The 20,840-nt window shown below is 38.0% G+C and overlaps 2 long non-coding RNA genes across 2 annotated transcripts in view; one reads left to right on the forward strand and one right to left on the reverse strand.

Moving 5' to 3' along the window:
• LOC137502929 (uncharacterized) overlaps window positions 1-13,057 on the forward strand; it is a 45,643-nt gene extending 32,586 nt beyond the window's left edge. The window contains exon 4 of the long non-coding RNA XR_011018931.1: window positions 12,900-13,057. This is a non-coding gene — a long non-coding RNA (uncharacterized lncRNA). The remainder of the gene's footprint in view (window positions 1-12,899) is intronic.
• A 303-nt stretch (window positions 13,058-13,360) lies between these two features.
• The window catches only part of LOC136884685 (uncharacterized), a 55,524-nt gene continuing 48,044 nt past the window's right edge, over window positions 13,361-20,840 (reverse strand). Inside the window, exon 3 of the long non-coding RNA XR_010861404.2 lies at window positions 13,361-14,591. This is a non-coding gene — a long non-coding RNA (uncharacterized lncRNA). The remainder of the gene's footprint in view (window positions 14,592-20,840) is intronic.

A 20,840-nucleotide genomic window follows, 5' to 3' on the forward strand; every position in this document is an offset into this window, starting at 1 on the left:
CAGTCTAGAGAGCCCGGAATAACAGCCGAGAGGATTCGTCACACTGACCATGCGTCACCTCGTAATCTGCAGGCCTTCGGACCCAGGGCGGTCGCTTGGTAGGCGGAAGGCCCATTAGGGCTGTAGTTTGGTTTGGTTTAGGGGTCTTTGTAAGATTATAACTATACATATTTCATTTTTGTGATGTTTAGCCAAATTGTTGATGGTTCATTCATTCTCGGATTTTCCGTTTTCCTGTGTTGTACGGTTATTTTCTGTGGTCCCTCCAAAAACGGAGAATCGAGGTTCCACAGTAATATGGGACAATTTGATTGTGCACTCTCTTTTTCTCTTTGTCCAGTTCCATAGGTTGGTTGGTGTGAGATTTGAATGAGTGAAGCTATTCTTGTGGGACTGCAAACACATTATTGTTTTCTCACTAGTTCATTTGCGGGTAGCCACCTACCATTGGCGGCACATGGATAAAACTTCTGGGGGGTTCAGTTATATTGTTTCTTTATATTTACATAGATGTACAGTAAAATAGTGACATCGCTTTCCTTTTAAGGCACACCGCTGCAGCTTCAAGAAGTTACCAAAACAGTGAGGAGTGCTATTTGCTTAACTTCGCACCGACACAGATAGGTCTTATGGCGACATGGGATGGGAAAGGGCTAGGAGTGGGAAGGAAGCAGCCGTGGCCTTAATTAAAAGACAGCCTCAGCATTTGCCTGGTGTGAAAATGGGAAAACATGGAAAACCATCTTCAGGGCTGCCATTAGTGGGGTTCGAACCCAGTATCTCCCGAATGCAAGCTCACAGCTGTGTGCCCCTAACCGCACGGCCAACTCGCTCGGTCAGTGAGGAATGAAAGACAGGAAGAATTTGAGGTGCAATTACTCGATCCAGTTTCCTCTGATTTTGAAGATGTCGCTTGCATAGGAATAATTGCTTCAGAAACATGTTAGACAGGCTACTATTAAGTGCAGTAACAGTATTGACGTATTTCGCTGTTTACTTTCCATAACATACATATTACTAATTAAAAGTTTCATTAATTGAAGCATGTGGCCGAATAAGGGTCTATGTTACACTCGGCATGTTTCGAGTTAAGAGCTTGAAAAGGTTGGAGAGCTTCAGTATGTCTGGCAGTAGGCAAGTGCGCACATAGACGCTCATACCGCACAAGCTAATTTTCTAGCGTAACTTGTGGAAATCATGTAGGAGAGAGTCCATAGACCTTTACTCCGCCAAATACTCAACATGAGTAAAAATGCAACATAGAGCCTTATTTGGCCGTACGTTTCAATTATATATACTTAGGCTATGTATGTCCATTGAATATCTACAAACCATAGTTACCAAAATATTCTGGTTCATTGCAGGTAAGCAATGATTTTCATGTTAAGGCCCATATTGATGGATATGGCATTATTAGCAGAAATAAAAGTTATAGATCCACCTAATCAGTACATCAGAATTGAGAGAATAAAAATTAACTCATGTGTTCCTTCAAAATTATCATCATCTTAGTACTAGTGTCGATCAAGTATCTGATCATCTTCAGCTAAACCAGGCCCTGTCAAAATGCTCAAAATCTCACGTGTGCAGACCAAGGTGCCAAGGTTTGGACTAGCGTTTTGTCTCAGGGCTCGGCTCAGCTCTGCTCGGATGGTTGAGCGCTGCAGAGCAAGTGAGAAAGGGGGAGACTGGTGTAGGGAAATAGAGAGACAACGCTACTGCTGGAAATCAAGGAATGGGGGTCTGCACTTTGGCCAATCTAGTGAAGTCGTCTTTTGCACCTTGCACCACGCAGTGCACTGGTGCATGCACCCTGAGAGGTCCTAAGCTAAATGGATCAAATAACAGGATAAAACACATCTTACCCTTTATTTACAACCCCATTTATATGATTACCCCAATGAAGATCTTTCTTTATATTAACACCTAGGTACCTACAGTGATGCCCATAAGGGACTTTCACCCCATCAATGCAGTAATTAAAACTGAGAGAACTTTTCCTATTTGTGGAACTCACAGCCTGACTTGTAACCCCGTTGTCCATCTCACAATGTTATTGAGGTCTTTTTGCAGTTGCTCACAATCTTTATATAATTAAATTCTAGTTGGATGACACTGTGACTGTATGAAATATCACCTTGGGAGTGATGATTTCAAGTAACATAAAATTGTTAGATGATTTAACTTTATTTTTGAAAAAACATACAATGATACTAAATTAATTAACAATAAAATATTATTTCCAAGGAAGGAGAGGAAGCGAATGTTCCCATGACACTTACAGCATTCTCTCTCTGGCTAGTGATAGTGCCGCACTGCGGGAGATACTTAGCAGCTCGGGAATCATCTGTGATGTCCTGTAGCATTTTCCCGATTTCAGAGACGAGGTTCTATGCTTTAGAGCACCATGGCTCAAACGTTTCAATAGCAAACTGACGAAAAATGTTATCAACAACAATGGATTTATATTTATTTCTCTTTTAAAGAAGGGGTGCTTCTGCTGCTGACTCAGCTACTTTAGAGGTGGTAGCTGCAACAGTATCCGTATAAGGTGCATCCCACATTAAGGATTTTCCATTCTTCAAAGATATGATGCTCACCGTCGGGTCGATTGGTTCCTGTAGGTCCCAAAATAGCTGGAATGCCGGCGGATGTCAAGACACTTTTTTGATTAGGTTTTGATATTTTAACTGAAGGTATACAGTAAATGGCAGATAACTTTGTGTACGAATATTTTGAAGTGATTGATTTGCAGACCAATTCTGGGAAGCCAAATGATGATCTTTTTTCTTATACAATGAAGTAGTTTAACTTGACAGGATGAGTCTCTTGTTCATTGCGCAACATACAATCCTATTTTCCTCATTTGATCACTTAACAAGTGGTAATGAAAGCACTGTTTTAAGGTATCACAGGTCTGTTGTATTATCTGTCCAAATCATAATTTGAAATAAAAGGGGGTATTTCTAAATTCCAGATATGTTCCTGGATCAAAGAGATGCTAGCTTAATTCATTGTTGTAAAGAAGAAAGTAATGTTTTGTCATTTCCCCCTATATTTTGCTGGTAGCTCGGCAGATAATAAGAAAATATGATTTGGAAACAGGATAATGTGCTCTTTCTTATGTTGATTTTGTTGGTTTTGTGTAGTTAAAACCTGGTTGGAAGAAAAACTTGAGAAATCTCTTTCTGTGCTTTATGGTGACCGGTTTCAGTTTTTCTTCCAGCCTGTCAAGTTCTCTTGATTTATTTGTTCATTATAATGGTATGTCTAAAATTTTCTCATGTTCCTACATTGTAATGAAGATACTCAAGAGAATTTGTCATTGTAAAACAAGTATGGACAACCTTCTTGAAGCAGGTGTGGATATAGAATTTTAAACGTTCCAAATACATTTGATCCCCTAAGAAGTATCGATAAAATCTTTGGCTAATTCACTCGTCTCAGGGAATAACAAGATAAGTAAAATAAAATTAAAGTTCTCAGGGGAAGCATTTTCTTGCTTTTAAACGGTAAGAAATCACTGATTCACCAAATGTTGTAAACCATTCTGCGTTATATGGAACAGCTTTTTAAATAATGGTTTTGATTGGATTTTGAAAGAAACTGACTGGTCCTATGTTGACCTGACATTAGTTTCTTACCTGGAGCAGTAAAACTAAAGTGTATAAGTCACATTTGTGTATTGTTAGCTGGTATAGATTTCTGTAACAGAAAGAGCTGTGTAAAGTCACTGCCAATAATTCATTTACAAGATAATAATGTCCACGTTCACATTAGCAACAGGAAATGTATTACACATGTGACAAACTGACTTATCTTGTTGAAGCCACTTTTATTAACAACATTCAAAATATTAACGTGATAACTGAACTTCTCTGTTTCTTACCATGGGCTCTTGTGTAGTGATGAGTCGAACCAGTTCATTCGTATGAACTACTTCACCCATTTGCACTCTTTACTGTGAATCGTTCAAATGAATTAGTTCGTTTGTGAAGTAATGAAGTATGACAGTGATGCTCACTTAGTCATTCAGCAGCGACTGCGTTCACTGTGTCTTACTCAATGAACTGTTATGATAGTTAATAATATTACCAGCAGATGGCAGAACTGTGTAATAATGGGCACCCAGTGGCTTACAGCATCTAGATGATGATTGATAGGGACAAGGAAGAGATAAACAGAGAACCCTGTCTCATATAAAGAAAGAAATACATGTAAGAACACAGTTGACAGGTAGGATGGCCCTGGGAGTGAAGGGGTAAAGATTGACGCAGATAGTGGGAGAGGGAAGAGAGCGAGTGACAGACGAATCGACTGAGTTGAATTTACTTTACAATGGCGAAAAATGAGAGTATCCTCCTATTCAATACATCATATATTCCGTCATTAGACGGAGCAAACAAATTCAGACATGTATTATGTATTATGTAAATTATTCCAACCCCCCTAATTTTTCCACTGAAGATGGCTCAAGCGAGCCGAAACATGTCTGAATTTGTTTGCTCCGTCTAATGACGGAATATATGATGTATTGAATAGGAGGATACTCTCATTTTTCGCCATTGTAAAGTGAAAACCGTCAATACGGAATGATTCTAATATCTTGTAATGAATGAGTTGAATGTCGTGAAGTGCGAGAACTGTGAAGTGTTTGAACTGCCAGTTCATTGAAATTGAGTGGTTAGTTCACACTTCGTAGAAGTGAAGCGTTCATTTTGAACGACTCATTCACTAGCTACCCCTTACTAGTGTTGTGTATTTTTTAATAACCTGGGAGGAAAATTTGGCTATTTCTTCAATATTATGATGAAATGGCATTTCTTGTTAGTGTCAAAGGATGGAGAGCATTGACCTTAGTGTGTTACTGCAAAAATAAAAATGACTTAACTGTTTTTTTCCTGAGAAGAGTGAATTAATTTATTTATTTCTTATCTCATTTCTCTCTTTGATTCAAACTTGTTATTTTACAACAACAACAACCTTTCTTTTTGGTTTTGAAGTAGTCAAACTAATTCAGCTTACTTTTGCAAGTAAACTTATCGTGGCCAACAATATCACTAGTTTTGATCCTCAGGTGTAACTTGTTACATTTTAGTCCACGTTGTGCCCTAATTGTAATGGAAATGTACATTTTTTAAACCTGTTCTGTCCATTACAAATTGTAAAAGTATGAAAGGGACTGGGTGGTGTTGAATCCGATCATAACAGTCTACAGAATATGTCAGGATGAAAGGAAATGCAGTTTGTTTGAATACTTTTCAATAGAGATGAACATTCACTTAGATTTTACAGAGTGTTTCAGTAAGAGCATGCAAGAATTAAACAGGAAATAGGAGAAGCTCTGCTGCATAGTAAACCTAGGGTCTGGGAAGAAAGCATGAAGAGATGTGGAGTTAAATATGTCTGTCACTGTTTTCTGGATCATTTACAGCTGCATTTTATATGTTATTTAGTTCTTCTTCCAAGATGAACCGTTTTGTTGTTTTCTGTTACTTCCATACGGTTTGTTGACGTTTCGAATACATTTCAATGTTCTTTGTCAAAGCGACTGAAATACCCCTACTCGATCTGAGCCCAGGCAGCTAAAGCAACTAGGACAGCGGTTATTGCTCTGGCTAATGTAAGCCCCGCAGGGCCTTCAGAGACGTCTGGAACATGTGTGTCACGTGCCAAATAGCTGGGGTTTGCTGGAGCTATTATGTAACGAGGGTTGGTGCTGTATGTTCGCGTTGTGACCTGCATATTGTAATCTATGTATAATAGTCATCCAAGAATTGCTGATCTTGTATCCTTCCTCTAAATTTATATTGTTCAGGTGTTTCTTCATTTCGATAACCTCTCAGGTTTTTCTTTTGAGATTCCAAAGAATAGCAGCTAAGATCTTGGTTCTGTCAAATGCAATTTCATGTCTTATTTCACAGGAATGCTTCGCTACAGCTGAAATAGATATCACACCAAGAACCATGGCATAGATATTCCAGCTGTAGCCAAGCATTCCTACAAAACAAGACACAGAATTGCATTTCACAGAATCAAGATCTTAGCTGCTATCCCCTGGAATATCAACAAAAAAACTGAGCGCCCATCAAAATGAAGAAACACCCAAACAATATGAATTTAGAGGAGGGACACAGAATCAGCAATTCTTAGATGCTTATTATACATAGATTACAACATACAGGTCACAACATGAACGTACAGGCCGAACCCTCGTTACATAATAGCACCGGCAATCCCCAGCTATTTGACGAGTGACACACACTTGCAGACTTTCCAGGAGGCTCCGTGGGGCTTACATCATCCAGCAAGAGAGAATGCAAAGCACAATAACCACTCTTGTAATTGATTTAGCTGCCTGGGAGACTGATTACCATTTTAGTCACCTTGACAGAGAATACTGCAATGTATTCAAAATGTGGGCAAATTGTACGAAAGGTACAGAAAAAACCCCAAGCTGTTTCAACTCGGAAGAAGAACTAAACATCTCAACAGGCCGTGGAAGCTTCACATCTAAGATACATTTTACGTGTATTTATTTACATTTAGCTTTATATTATTTACAGTACCATGTCATTGGCAAACCTGAATTAGCTTACCATTTTGTACCTTACATCATTTGCTCTGCTCAAAGTGACTGCCACCAACCTCAGCGCAAGCATGACATTGGCGCACAAGATTCTTCTGCACTTTCAGATATCCCTGGTGTGTTTTGAATCCCATCACAGGTGACTACAGTCATAGCATGACCACTGGGGTCTTACACACAAGTTATTTTAGATATCCCCATACCAAATAATTGAGTGGATTCAGGTTGGTTGACCTCGCTGGCAAAGGAATAGGGCCTCCCCTTTCAATCCAGCGACCAGGAGATGTAACATGCAGATCGTTGCAGACACCCTCACTGAAATGAGGTGGGGCACCATCACGCTGCAGCCACATCGTCTCACGAACAGCCAGTCAAGTGTATGTCTTTCCACAACTTAGGAAAAACTCATTGCATGAACCATAACCATGTTGTTGATTAACACAATGAGATAATGACAGCCCAGATCTTTACACCAGAACATACTTGGTGGTGTGACTTGACCCTAGTGTTTTCCTCGTACCACACACACACACTGCTAATCACGCTGTTCCAGGTATTATTACGAGTGAATTAAGTCTTGTCAATTAACAGCACGAATTGTAGGGAATCTTGTCAACCATTTTATTGCTGAAGTAACCACCGACACCATTCGACCCTTGATGCGAAGTCAGTCCAATGCAGTGCATGGACTTGTGAGTGGTAGAGTTATAATCGCTGGCTGTGGGTTTCTTGCCAGGGTCCATTGCACGTGTAACACGACAAATACTTGTAGTGGTGTTCACTGCACTACATTCCAGCTCCTCCTTTAAGTGGCCGTTAGAAGGGTCCTCGTATTGATTACAACAAACATGTCTCCCGCATTCACCAATCTACAGAAATGAACACTCATCGTGATGGCTGATGCATGTTGGTAAATTGTTCCCTGTACAGCCTTTCAGCTGTGAGAACATTGCTACATACTTTCTCATATACAAGGTTAATATCTGTCTGCTCTGTGAAACTCTACCATTCTACGCCATCGTTTTGTATGAGTCTTCAAATGATTCATATCTTAATGTAATTACAGTAAGACAGGACCACGTTGGGGACAGTACAGTGGTGGTGTTGATTATTGTTTTAAGAGGAAGAACAACTAGGCAACCATCCTCTATTAACTCTAATCAGAGAAAATGGAAGGGATCCAACACTTCAAAATAGGAAGGTATCAGCCAAAGAAAGATGAAATAAGACTCCCTACAGCTCAACACCTAATACCTTCGGGGTCAGAAAAGAACAAGAGTTGACCATGGGACATTGGATAGGATAGATGAAAGTGAGGAGCCTGGCACGAGTAAATGGAACCAATGCCAGGGCTCAGCTGACGGCCCTTTTTACTCACCTCTTACGAAAAGCAGGGGATACCGTGGGATTGATTGATTTATTTATGACAATACAGTAGGTAACCAAAAATGCAATGTGGATTGCCTCGTCTTCAGGCTGACCCTCATACAGTATCAAGACCCCAATGGGGACAAACATGGAATTTGTTGCCAGGATTATAGTCACCTACGATTTGAAAGGGTGTGGCAGTATCTTGTACATCTTCCATTGAATTGTTAACAAGGAAGCCACACTTTCCAGTGGCAACTCATTTAAATGTAACTTGAAAGCTTCTCAGTCTGTCGAACACACAAGTTCGTCATACATAGAACAGATCTGGCCAACAGCTGGAAACTGCGTATGATGATGTAGGATTCATATTACTAAGTAAGGATTAATCCTGCAGTTCTTGATGTAAAGCTCGGTATTGTGTCGTAGAACGCAATGGTATTTTTTATCTCAGTTCTTCTATATAGAACATTGTCTTCTGAGTTCATAAGTTAGTCTCGAAGGACCTTCAGTCTTTCTAGTGAAGCTAGCTAGGTTACGCTTCGATAGATGTTCCTAGACATGTGTCATGATGGAGTCTGTTTGTACATAGACTTTTTTGTCTTTGCAGCATGAGAGTTATTATGAATGCTCTGCCATCTGTTGAATACATTTGGAAGCTGGGAAAGGTTAGAGAATCAAAGAGTATCTAGCAGGGAATCTTATTTTTCTGTGATCAGAGGAAGTGTGTACTCTCTCGCTTGGCTGCATGCAATAACATTACTAAGGATGAAAATCACATATATCAGAATATTAATGAAAGTGTCAGTCGCTTTGCTAAGTACACAATGTATTGTGGGTTAGGGTAAGCCTTCGCCTGCAATTATTGAAGTGATCATTTAAAAAGACTTGTTTACTCAAAGTTGGCCGAACTTACAGGGCTATCAATGTCTCGTGATTTACTGGCGGTAATTCCGGAGAATGGAACAAAATTGAATCAAATCGGTCCAGTAGAACGGACAGACAGATTTGCCAAAGGTGTTTTTTATATACTTTTCAGTATGTATATTTTTTACAGCTATGTTATTGCGTACTATTTATATTGAACTTGTGTGGAAAGCTTTTAAGTTGCATTTAGGTGCTTGCATTCAAGTTAGTGGCTGTCATTGTATTGTGACGTGCAAAATTATACATTAACTCAGGTTTGTCACTGTTGTGGTACTGTAGAGTAATAAATGTAAAGACTACGTGTAAATAAAATAACTGTAATTAATGTCAAAACTAAATGTGAATAACCTGGAAAATAGTGGCTTGTCAGACTCTGTCTCAGAATGTTTAGTAGAGCATCTCCTATTTTATGTTTTACCGAGCAAGTTGGCCATGCGGTTCAGGGCGCGCAGCTGTGAGGTTGCATCCGGGAGATAGTGGGTTCAAACCTCATTCTCGGCAGCCCTGAAGATGGTTTTCCATGGTTTCCCAATTTCACACCAAGCAAATGCTGGGGCTGTCCCTTAATTAAGGCCATGGCCACTTCCTTCCCACTCCAAGCCCTTTCCCGTCCCATCGTCGCCATAAGACCTATCTGTGTCGGTGCGACGTAAAGCAACTAGCAAAAAAAAAACCTTCCTTCCCACTCCTAGCCCTCTCCTGTCCCATCGTCACCATAAGACCTGTGTTGGTGTGACGTAAAACCAATTGCAAAAAAAAAATTGTTTAATTTTTTTGCATGCTTTTACTGAAAAAAATATTGTATGTATATTGAGTGTGGTAGCAAAGTGTCATAATCACTGGCTCCTCACAAAGGCTGGTGTGGTTTGAATCGTGGCCAATGCATGTAGGATCATTTGAATTTCTGTCATGTTATTATCAACAATAACAAAGTACTATACCTTCCCTGTTAAAACTTCAGGTTTCAATTGTCAAAGGTTCTATTTAAAAAGAAAAGCAATTTATCGCTGGACTTTCACCCTAGTTGGCCTCTTAGGGTAGAAAAACCAAAATGAGGATCTGAATATAATATACGGGGCTACCAATTTAAGTTGTGCAAGTAAATGATCAGAAAGTTGTCCATACTTGTCAGAAATGGTTAGTGATTTTTATTTTTTTTTTTAATCTAGTAGTAGTGTCAATTCTTGGAAGTGCTTGTTGTAAATGGTACCGATAATCTGAACCTTAAGTTCAGCTTAAGAACTTGCCAATCTTGGTTCACTTTTGGAGAAATTATTATAAAATCTTTAAACTAATTATACTGATAAAACCAATTACTCTAGCAAAAGATGAAATCCCAACACCAAGAAAACATTAGTTGGAAAGATTGCAATTTTGACGCAGCAATTGTCTAGGTAACATATTTATTTAATTAAAGTTTCCTGGTCACAGGTTCAAGTATACGCTAGACGACATGCGACATAGTACGTTAATAACTACTGTACTCGCCACATTTTTTAATGTACGCGTGCAAATGTACGTACACTCTAGCACGTGTCATTCCATACCTGTTGCACTTGGTCATTCAAATCAGCAACAATATTAATGTTGGTATTGGATGACTGTGGATTTGTTGTCCCACAATGTCCCATACATGCTCAATGGGCGAAAGCTCTCTGGTGATCTCATAGACCATGGCAACATCAACACACTGTAGAGCACGTTGGGTGACGGCAGCAGTATGATCATGAGCCTTATCCTGTTGGAAAACGTCCCCTTGAATACTGCGAATGAATCACAGCACAGCCGGGTCGGTCACCAGTCTGACGTACAAATCCGCTCCTCAGACCGTAACTCCTGGTGCAGGTCCAGTGTGTTGACACTGCAGACAGCTTGGTTCCAAGCGCTCACTTGGCCTCCTCCTTACTAAACTACGGCCTTTACTGGCATCGAGATAGAAACGGGTCTCATGTGACACCACTGAAGTCGCAAATGGCAGTGATTCGGACTTTGTGGCATGAACGCTACCGGACATCTGGCTCAGAGCTGTCTCTCAAGTAAGAGATTTGTTACAGTTCTTGTGTCACTCCAGTGCCTACAAGCTGTAATGGCTGCTGCAGATGCAGTACGAACTACCAAGTCGTGCAGCGAATAAGATTGTCTTCCCTTTCTGTAATGGACCTCAGTCTTCTTGAGAAAGTGCCTCCCTGTGACCATTCTTGCCAACATTGATGTACTGTGGATACATCCCTGCCAAGGCTTTCTGCAGTATCCACCTTCTTGTAGCCCTATTACACAGCCTCGTAAGCTGCGTTCTTCGTCTCTTTAAGACATGTTTCACTCACACCCGCCTCATAACGTCAACATTGGATGATGACTAATGCTCAAAAAGTGTACAGCATGAGTTTTAAGGAAACTTGCTTTGCTACTAGCATCACTCTTCCTCAATTAGCACATAAATTTGAATACACATCATCTTTCAGATGTGCAAGCACGCCTCCTGAATTTTGTTTATCTAGCACAACTCCTTGCTGGTGTTGGGATTTCATTTTCTGCCAGTGTACTAGCCTTTGGACCCCCCCAGGAAAATGTGACTGAACAGTGCAGTAAGTGTCTTACGATGAAGGGATGATAAACTCATGCCCTATCAACATACAGGGTCTCTCATATAACTCCAGACCAAACGCACGGTGTTTGTACTCTGCGCTATGGCAGCTGCCTCAACTGAACTTTGCGCGCGGCCGCCCTGCTTTAAGCATGTATATAATCTTACCTTGTAAAAGATGCTGGAAGTTCTGGCTCACACGAGTGAGTTCTGCCACTTTCAGTTCCTCTAATGTCTGAAGATTTGTTCGACACACTTTTTCTTTCAGTTTACCCCACAAATAGTAAAGTAAACTCGTGTCCTCATCCCGAGGTGGTGCAGCTCTTTTCTGGCACACATACACGCGCGCGAGATGGTGGTGCGCTGCATGGGCCATTTCAACCCCATACCAGCCCTGCTGTCATTCTTAAATTTCTTGCAGTACCGAGAATCGAACCTGAGCCCCCCGACGTTGGCAGCTAATAACACCAACCGTTACGCTGCAGAGGCAGACACCACACACTGTTAGATGTGGAGAACGAGGGGAAAATAGACCAACACTGATCACTGTCTGCAAACACTTCTGAGATTGTAAGAAGGGAATCATCTGCTGTATGAGCAGAGGCTGAATCTTGTTGAAACCACCCACGCGATTTTTCTGCTTCCATGAATTGTTGGAAGAACAGCAACAAAATGTCATCTTAATACCTCTCTGCATTTACTGTAATCTCGAAACAGAAAAAAAAACCACGTCTAATTATTTGTCTTACACTATCCCCAATCTTCCTATCATAACGAGTGACTTCGTAAACACCATTAGGATTTTCTGCACACCAACAGCGAGAGTTACGACGGGTCACACGGTCATTAAGATGAAACCAGAACTTCTACATATGAAAATACAGTGTTGCAATGATAACCGTCTGACCATGTTAACAGCACAGATTCAGACTAACGACTCGTGCTGCAGGTCAAACAACTATGCGCGCGCCTCCCGTACTGCAGTTGCCGTAGCCCAGAGTACAAACCCCGTGCATTCGGTCTCCGTTTATAAGAGACCCTGTATTGTGCCAACAAAATTAAGTTGGTTGATAATATTTTGAAAGATTATTTTATCACTAGTAGGTAATTGTGCATCATTTAAATATACACTTCCAACTGTTGGCAGTACTGCTGTGTTTAATGTTTTAAAACTGCAACAGCTTATCGTTGCACCTGCGGGTAACCCTGTGGGAAATGTTTTAACGGACAACAAAACCCTTTTGGCCAAAATATCATAGCAAGTTTCTTGATATCACAGTGCTTTTTTCTGCAGGTGCTTCGATAATGTGCTTCAAGTACTGCTATTGCACAAGTGGGGGAGTAAAAATGCTCCCCTCTTGTGCAATGGCAGTACTGTATTATGTGTACCTACTAATATTAAATTTCTGTAATTATTTTTTTCTTGAACAGGAAAGTCCGTGATTCATAAAAGTTTCGACGCTGAACCTGGACACTTGAAATGAGGTGTTGGACTTAGGGTATATTTTTAAGCTGTTTTTCTGCTCAAAATGTGCAATTTTCAACAAATTTTCCAAAATTTTAAAGAAATTGTCCAATATTTTAAGGTTTTTTTTGCTTTTTAAGTGTGATTTTTTATTTTTTTGCTGTTTTTTGAAAATTAAAAAAAAACTAAGTCCAAATTTCTGAAATATTGCTGAAAAGTATTTGTAAAATTTATATTTGTAATACAATAATGAAAAAATAAATAGAAAGAAAAAAAACTAAGTCCAAACATTTGTAATTTTGGTTTATGTACAATGGAAAAGTAAAATGTTTATATACATAATATAATCTAGCTTGTATTGTACCTATATATATGCATTTTATGAAATGGAAAGGAAACTTTAAAGAAAAATTAACAAGCACTGTTATTTTCTTCCTTTATTACATAATTTTCTCTACAATACAATTTATGCTGGAAATAACAGCATCCCTTCAAATATAAGCATTCACATTCTTTAATATCTCATAATAAAAACACAAGTTATACTTTAAGTATGAGAAACTTGGCACTAATTCAGTAGCTTTTAAGCAGTTGACAATTTCTAATTGACAACAGGTCACAATATTGGCATAAATTTAAACACTCCCATAAGCCATATTATATGACAAGTACCAAGATGCTATAAATTTGGATCACAAATTCAAAAAAATATTAGCTTCTCTTAAAATTTGTAGGATTATTTTCAAATTATAACTATGCTGCTACAAGTACCTAGGAAAGCCCATTTTAAATATACTGTAGCTTATTTTTAGAAGGCATTTCCTACTAACTTGCAGTAGACAGAATTGCATTCCTATTTGACTGCAATAACTTTTTAAGGTCCACCTATTCAATACAATATAGTATTATACTGAAATAGGTGGACCTGAAAAAGTTTAATTATTGTAATCTCAGTTCATTAGACAAAAAAATGAAATTTCTTACATTAACTGACTGCAATAAGATAAACTCAAAATCCCCAAGTTCAGCCACCCATTTTTAATGACCTGCCATATGACTTTTTTTCAGAATGTCAAAATAAATATTTTATAGCTTCATTGTCCATAAGAACTAAAAACATTTTAAATAGAAATGGCTGACTCAACCCCACATAACCCTGGTTCAATTATGAAGTTAATTTTATATGCATTTCCTTTACTGAAATAAAGTGTTAATGAATTTCTTCAAATTGTCATGTTTTATTTCAATAAAAAATAAAGTTACTAGAATTTTATTAGATGTCACTTTGAAAAATTCTATCCCATGTTGCAGTTCAAAAAACAAGTTTTTCTTCAAAAGTGATTGGAAAACTACATATAAAAGTCCATTACAGAAAATTCCACCTGAAGAATTTAATTATATTCAAATAGAAATTTACACTTTCTTTACCTTGGTATTTATCAGTATACTTCATTACTAGGTTAGAAACAGTTTTATATGGATTTCCTTCACTGAAATGCAGTATATCAAACTTATGATTCACTTTAAGAAAAAAATATAGTTCCTGTGCAAAATTCAAAATTAAGCCACTAGGTATTTTCTCATCTTGATTGCCAAAACACTGAAATGCCACAGCAAATCTCCATCTCCAAGGAATACAGGAAAATACAGCTCTCAAACTGCAAACAGAAAAAGAAAAATCTCTTTACAATTTTGCTTTAAATTTAAAAAAATAAAAATGACTCCCTTAAACTGTAATAATTTATAATATTCCTTGGTGTATGAGATGTATTAATAGCACAAATTGAAACAGCTCAAACTATACAATACTACCAGATGAACAGAATAAAAAGTGTTCATTTGAGATTCATACATACAGAAAGTGCAAGGAGATTATTTCAAGAGAAGTTTCCTGATTTTAAAGTTCCATGTCAGACTTCAGTTCATAGTTTAGTAAATTACACAAGACAGAAAGTAGTATTGATCATAAACATAATCCACATACAATACTTATGCAAGAAACTGTAGGTAACACTCTGGGAAGGTCTCCCACAAAATCACTTCAACATGCTCAGAAAATGGAAATTTCCAATGATTCTGTTCAAACAGGTGCAAAGTTACTGAAGTTAAAGCCATATAAAATTACTGCAGTGCAGGGAGGCAGTTTCAATACCTCCTAGCATCATGTCTACTTTTATTTTTTGTGTCTTGTTAGAAACAGCTTACACAACTATGTATTTACTGCAGACTTCCCAACACACACTTCACATATGCAGGCTGCACTGCAGGACTGGTTCTACTTTATGTTTCTCATCCTGTAAAAGCAGAAGTCTTCATGAAGATGGGTCCACAAACAAGCTGTTTGCAAGATAATTTAGAATTTGTGATTGCCAGCTACTTCTGACATGTGTAAATATCATCCTAATTAGGAAAAGGTACCAATACAACATTAAAAGTTTGTGTCATATAACCCATGTCTGTTTACCCTCCAGGGTCAGTTTTCTTTCACTCAGCAAGAGATCACACCTCTACCACCTTAAGGGCAGTGTCCTGGAGCTTCAGACTCTGGGTCATGGGATACAACTGAGGATGACCAGTACCTTGTCCAGGCAGCCTCATCTGCTATGCTGAACAGGGGCTTGCAGGATTGTTAGATTGGAAGAGTTGGACAAAAAGGGAAGGAAGCAGCCATGGCCTTAAGTTAGGTACCACCCCAGCATTTGCATGGAGAAGTAGGGAAACCACAGAAAACCACTTCCAGGATGGCTGAGCTGAGAAACCCACCTCTAATCAGTTGACCTCCCAACAGCAAGTGGACACCATTCCAGCCCTCATACCACTTTTCAAATTTCATGGCAGAGCCAGGAATCTAACCCAGGCCTCCAGGGGTGGTACCTAATTTCATTAACTACACCAGAGGCAGACATAACCCTTGTTAACCTTTGTAAATAGATTTAAAGGCAGATTTCATGTTGATTTGTTAATATAATTTATCTATTTACTAGAAACTGATGATTCCAAGGGAATCTAAACCAGTTTTCACTTAGTTATGCATTAGTGTTGAATGGTGGAACATCCCTCAATACGTATTATATAAATGTACATAGAAGTCAGTTGTGGTAAATTCTACATTATATCTCAAACAGCTCATTTGTGGACCCATATTTACTAAGACATTTTTGCTTCCAGTGTAATATACTTCCAGCTGTTTCAATTTACACTATTAATGATACATCAATAATAAAATATACATCCAGACAATAACACCAATCTAAAAACAAACCTATCAAGGTTCATTTAGACAAGTGTCACATGCAAGATCCATCAATTATTCATAATCTGAGACCATATTTTGATGACCTATCAAGTGCCAAAAAATGACCTATAAAATCACCTAAAAATTATTAAAATGGCTTAAGATGAGAGAATTGCCCAGAAATATGAAGGAAAATATATATTTATCAAAAATTTTAAATAAATATTCTCAACATTACCTTTTACCCTTATTAACTGTATTCACACCATTACAATAATAGCAAATAAGTTGGTCTTTCATTTACAGTTGTTCAGCTGTGAGCTTGCATTCAGGAGATAATGGTTTCAAACCCTAATACCAGCAGCCCTTAAGATGATTTTCCATGGTTTCACACCAGGCTAACATTAGGCCTGTTCATTAAAGCCACAGGTGCTTCCTTCCCCCTCCTGACCCTTTCCTGTCCAACAGTAACTATAAAATTTATCCATCAGCAAGCAAATTTTAAAATATATTTTGCAATCCACTGTTCTAGATACCACAAGTTCATCACAACTCAGATTCCTGAATGGTTAAGTATTTTATTTGCTGCCCCTTCCACTTCATATATTTCTCATAAAGGTAATGGCCATCTAGAAAGAATATCCTGACCAAAATTATAAAATAAACTTCCTTGAATGGGTAGCTTTAAATGGCTGTATCATTGTCATTCTAACACATAGGACGTGCTGGGCATCCTGTCCCGCAGATGCCCAGTGTTGTAGTTGGGCAGGCTGGCAGGCAATGAGCATATGCTGTTCATCCAGTGCCATGGCTACATTACAGGCCATGAAGTTTAGGGAAAGTTCTCCCAGGCAATCACTGCAACAATACCCAAGTTTGAAATGGAGGCAGAAAATAACTGAACAGCAGAAACCCACATTTTCAATTTACATTGTAAGAAATAAGTTAATGAATTTAATGTGCCTATTTCTAGCCAAGTGCAGCCCTTGTAAGGTAGCAAAGTGTCAATCACTGGCTCCTCACAAAGGCTGGTGTGGTTTGAATCATGGCCAATGCATGTAGGATCATTTGAATTTCTGTCATGTTATCAACAATAACAAAGTACTGTACATTCCCTGTTAAAACTTCAGGTTTCAATTGTCAAAGGTTCTATTTAAAAAGAAAAGCAATTTATCACTGGACTTTCACCCTAGTTGGCCTCTTAGGGTAGAAAAACCAAAATGAGCAGCTCTTATGTTGCTTCTTTGCATATCAACTAATAAAGATAGCAGAAGAATGATATATATGAAGACCATACCAGGAATTTCTTTAATGTTAAGATATCAGCTCATGTTCTCATTCCCTCATTTTCTAAATATCTCTTATAAAAAGATAAAGGGTGGATGCAACTCAACTAACGAAACAGACTTTTAATGTATTGGAGAACAGACGTAATGTCTCAGATAAATGGTTCAAGGAAGTAAGAGCATGGGACTCAAATCACAAGAACATCTCTAACCAATCAAAACTCAGATCAGTGATCAACTTTAAGGGCTTACATGATGAGCAAAAGCAGAACTGCAGCTGGACAAGAGAGAAGACAGGCAGCCAGAGAAGGAATGCAAAAAATAGCTTCCAGAAATGCCTTTTAGTTACTTGATGGGGGTCTTTAATGGCCCTAAACAAGAAAGAATAAGTTAGGTGATTTGCACCCATGGTTTCACCCAAAATTTGAAAAGATCTCTCCCACCATTAAGTCAAATTTCACTTTAATGTTTCATTTAACCTCTGAATGTAGTTTTCTATGGTATTAATTTCAATTAACACCCCCATTCTAGCCAACTTTACAACAATGCCCCCCCTACCATCAGAATCAAGCTTTCTCTAAATCTATTGCTGTAATATATAGTTTATCACCTTTTTACTGTAAGTACTTCTATAATTGTTTCCATGACAATTATATTGCCTGAAATTCTCATTCCTTTCCTAAATCCAGACTGTTACACCAAAGGTCTAGTAATTCACAAATTTTAGAAGTTTTTTCCAGTATAAAGTTGGATAAGAGTGTCCAACTGAGAAATGACCATTACAATTTGTAACAGTTCTATCCCATTTGTATGGGAATTTATTCCTTCGAACATTCTTAAGAAATTCCCCCTTTCCATTTTGAAGCCTGTGGTAATGGGGAGGGCCCACATAAAACTGTGGTTGGTATCTGTGGATATTGACTGGGTGAAAGGAGTACCTTTGGTTGTAGGGCTGTTTTGTCATGTTATGTATTTTTTTTTTTTTAAAAAGACATCACTGGTGTATGTGTGACTGTACAGTTGATGGTGTGCTGTAAAACTACCTCTGCCCACAATCTTTATCCATTTATACTGGCAAAAAGTTGTATGTTGCCCTGAGGCAACAGTATGCAGTAAAGGGTTAATGTATGCTTGTTTCATTCATGCAGTTTGTCCACTGTGATGTATTATTCATATAACTTCCCACCAGGAATGTTGCCATATTTTTCACATCAGCCAATTTATTTCATTACCTAAAATATAGATTCTTTTTGTTTATGAACTGGTTCTTGATCTAAACAAACATTCAAAAGTTTTTAAAGATTGCCAACCATGGAAGACATTCGTTAATTTCTTCTAGAGCTTTCCGATGATCCAGACATTCAACATGAATTCCATAAGGACAACTATCACAGATCTGTAGTTGTGGTGGAGGAACAGAATAGTGATATGGATCAATCAGTGGATTCAGGAACAGGTGAACCTGACATAATTTCAGATTTTATTTAAAGACTGACCAGTTATTGAACCAGGCAAAACTAGATCAAGAAATTAGTAAAAACTTGTCCCAGTCCAAAATGAGTTGAAAGGGAAACTAGAACTGAACTTTATGCATTTCTAAAATTCTTTGATTTTAATATCCTTGACAATTTGCTCTCCACCACCAAATTTGTGAGAGACTGCAATAATAAGAGAACAGAAATTGGATCTTTTTGGAGTTTTGTTCCCAACTGGAGTGGAAAAAAGGAAGACACTAACGAACTATGAAAGGTAGACAGCACTGGTATTCCTGTCCTAAAAGCTGTATTCAGTCTCAAGTGGTTTTATTTATTGATGTGAGCACTTCGAAGAATGACAACTTGATAAGTTAGCACAGCTAATAGGAAACGAAATACAAGCTTCAATAATTGTCAACTGAATTATTCGTATAGTAAGTAGACTAAATGTTCGTAGGATTTCGAAGGTGCTATGGTTTCTTGCAGTATATGCCAAATAAGACAAAATTATAGATACTCTGCAATTCAGAAACCAGATTTTACGAGTCCAATAAACCATTCGACATTTTAAAAATATTGACTGCTTCGACAAAATTTGAACTGAAACGTTACCACGACAACTATTACTGCAGTTATGAGGGTGGTATTTTTGTCAAATATGCACGACTGCAATGAAATTATATTCATAGGTACCGTAATAAATTTCATATTCCGATTTGAGCAATATAATTTAAAACGAATAGATGTAACTAAGGTTAGAATAAATGCCAGTAATGAATAGGTGGAAACCTGTAACTTTTGTTTTACACTACAATGAAATTGACAAGGACATCAATAAGGTAGTCATGAACCTTGACTACAATGTGATTAAGGAAAGAGTCGAAAGATCTAATGTCAGTATCTTATTCAACTTCTCAAATAACAAAATGGCCAGACTGCTTTTTTTATATCTGGATATAGCAGAAATAAATTCTGTGATAATTTTCTATGGAAATAATCCTGATCAATTGCACAGGTTTTTCCTGACTGACCTGTCTTGAGTTGATAGGAGTACACATGTCCAACCGTTGTCCTGTTTCTCTATGGGGTTCAGTATGAAGCAAGATGAATCTTCATACCAAGATTGTGACCAAATGCCTTTCCTGACAACCTCAAAGGAGTTAGATTAAATGAATGACATGAGATGATAGTAGGAAGGGAGGTGAAACTCTGCATCACCACATAGCTTACTCCTGCCAAATAGCACTAAGGGGGTCTGCTCAAGGCTTCAAGTCTTGATCCAACTGAGAAATAGTCTTCAAATGTTGTATGGCCTCATGCCATAGACACTGTATAGAGGTTTGGAATTTAATTCAGGCTTTTGGCACATAATCTAGTTATTAGGAATGTTATACCATTACATCTTCACATTGTTGCTTGTCTCAGACAAACAGGGTCATCTCACATGCTATGTCACTCCTCGGGTTTACAGGTTTTCGGACATCAGACATAAATGCTCTTTGATGGTTATGAATTTCATGTTTTTGGTCCGTATTGAACAATATATAAGTAATAATAATAATAATAATAATAATAATAACTTAAATGTTTCCACCTTTTCAATACAATATATTCACAAGATTAAAAAATTATACGGTACTAGTTCCAACCCATCTAGGGGTCATCATCAGCCGTATTGGAGCAAAGATCATTTGTGGCGAAAATAAAAATAATAAAATAATAATATTGTCTTAGGATTTCGCCACAAATGATCTTTGCTCCAATACGGCTGATGATGACCCCTAGATGGGTCGAAACTAGTACCGTATAATTTTGTAATCTTGTGAATATATTGTATTGAAAAGGTGGAAACATTTAAGTTATTATTATTATTATTATTACTTATAAATGCTCTTGTTAAGGACAGTTCAG

Source organism: Anabrus simplex, chromosome 13 (assembly GCF_040414725.1).
Source record: "Anabrus simplex isolate iqAnaSimp1 chromosome 13, ASM4041472v1, whole genome shotgun sequence".
In the NCBI taxonomy this organism is placed as follows: Eukaryota; Metazoa; Arthropoda; class Insecta; order Orthoptera; family Tettigoniidae; genus Anabrus; species Anabrus simplex.